Source organism: Macrobrachium nipponense, chromosome 11 (genome assembly GCF_015104395.2).
Source record: "Macrobrachium nipponense isolate FS-2020 chromosome 11, ASM1510439v2, whole genome shotgun sequence".
Taxonomy (NCBI): domain Eukaryota; kingdom Metazoa; phylum Arthropoda; class Malacostraca; order Decapoda; family Palaemonidae; genus Macrobrachium; species Macrobrachium nipponense.
In genome coordinates, this window is record NC_061087.1 from 81,285,787 (window position 1) to 81,288,286 (window position 2,500).

Below are 2,500 nucleotides of genomic sequence, written 5' to 3' on the forward strand. Positions count from 1 at the left end.
GGTTTTTATTATATTGCGTTGGTATTAGGTACTAATATATATATATATATATATATATATATATATATATATATATATATATATATATATATATATTTACATATATATATATAATATATATATATATATATATATATATATATATATAGATATATAAGTCATTTCACATTACCGTGATTCATATACATACATCCAGCTACAATGTCCTTTAATATCTAATTCGCTCTGCCTCGAATTAATATATTTTCATATATGCTTAAACCGAAGGGGAATTTTTTTTACACGATAATAGATGTTTGCCTGGTCCCGGGCGCGAACCCAAGAAGACATTCAAAAAAATCCAGGAACGTCAGTGAAGCTTTTACCTACCCCACCACCTCTCGCGGTGGTGGGAATGGTAAAAGCTTCACTGACGTTCTTGGATTTGAATGTCTTCTTTGGGTTCGCGCCCGGGGGCCGGGGACCAGGCAAATCTATTTATCGTGTAAAAAATTCCCCTTCGGTTAAGCATATATGAAAACATATTAATTCCGAGGGGGTAGAGCGAATTAGATATTAAAGACATTGTAGCTCGATGTATATATATATATATATATATATATATGTATATATATATATATATATATTATTCTTAGATAAGTATCGTTAAATAACGAGTTCACTTGACCTTGACATGATCTTACTTCCAAAGGGAATGGTACTTCATAGTAAGTTCTTTTGCGGCTGCTCGGATTCGAACAGTGGACTGATTTAGAAAGGCGATATACATTGCTGTGCATATACTTGTCGAATTCAAGTCATGTTCTTAGAATAGATTTCAGTCTGTCTCCATCATGTTGGCTGATCAGTAAGTTTATAACTACACACTGTCACACACATTTATTATATATATATACTTATATATATATATATATATATATATATACACATATGTGTATATATATAATATTATATATATATATATATATATATATATATATATATATATATATATGATATATATATCTGATATATATATATATATATAATATGTTATATATATACACGCACATATATTATATATATACTTATATATGTGTGATATATATGTGTATATATATATATATATATATATATATATATATATATATATATATATATATATATATATATATATATATATATATATATATATATATATATAATTTACGTATAAGCCAGCCTTAAGAGGCCCAAATACATAAAGGGAAATATTTTAGGGAAAAATGCAGAATAACTTACCTTAACAAAAGGAAATATGATACTCTATAATAAGGTCGCCATTGAAAACCATCAAATTAATTTGATACATTATACATTTATTTACACGAGGCCAAGCTGAATGACCTGGAGAAAGAGTAAATGCAGCTTGTCCGCATGGGGACCAATCTTATCTTTCACAAGGGGAGAGCTGGCTAAAAGATTAACGTAAATGCTGGCTTTCAAAATTATTCATATTATCTTGCATTAAGGCAGCACTTGCGAAGAGACTTGAACACGTGACTCAGCCGATCTGGGAAAAAATCCCAGATTGGACACAAATGAATTAAAAGTTTCTTGCACAAGTTACAGTTATTAAATTTTATCTAACACTGGGGAAAGCACTCTAGTGTTTAATTGAGATATGCAATGAAGGTTTGTCTGGGACGGTCACAAAAGGGAGACATGCGGCCAGTGAACAGAACAAAGGGATGTTCATTTGAGAATTAGGAGTTTGAATTTTGAAAATGTGGAGTAGTTTCGGAGGGAAAGAGCTGGCAATATGACTGATTCACAAGACGTACCTGGATGCCGTAAGTAAGTGGACCTTTGTAGAATGTGGCGTCGGCTTTGTCTGAGGTCTGGGCACACCAGTAGCGCCGTGGTAGGCCTAATGGGAAGGCTGGTTGGATGGGACATCCGTCCCAGGTCACTGACTGGAGAGGACTGAGGCCGAATGCATGTGTGATTCATGGGGGATGGGTTCACCTTATCCCCCCAATATCAGTGTTACGGCCTCTGAGAGAGGTCCGCTTCGGGTTCGATATGAAATAAAAAAAAAAATTCAACACCAACAGTTGAAACTGGGGATACGAATATAGAAAGAAACACTAACACAACAAAGGTTTATTTACAAGCTTACTAACAAAGATAAATGCAGAATGGTGTCTCCTATTTACATAAAATCTTACACTGCATGAACTGGGGGAACAGTGAGGTAATTCAAATACTTGCTGTCCAGTTTTGCGACTCGAGGCGATGGCTTCACAAAAGGAGAACTGCAATTTGCAGACTTGTTCTTGACTCCGTAATGCAGAAAATAATGTCTATTCCTGATACTCGAAGGGCAGGAACTTCTCTAAACCTCTTGGAAAATGTTTCATCTCTGAAGTTTTGTTCAACGTCAAAATAACTCGGTCGTCCACTCCTGAAGACGATTTGACCAGAATTCAACCAACTCTTGAGCGACTTTTCCTCTGATCCTTCGTTGGTTCCTTTTTCT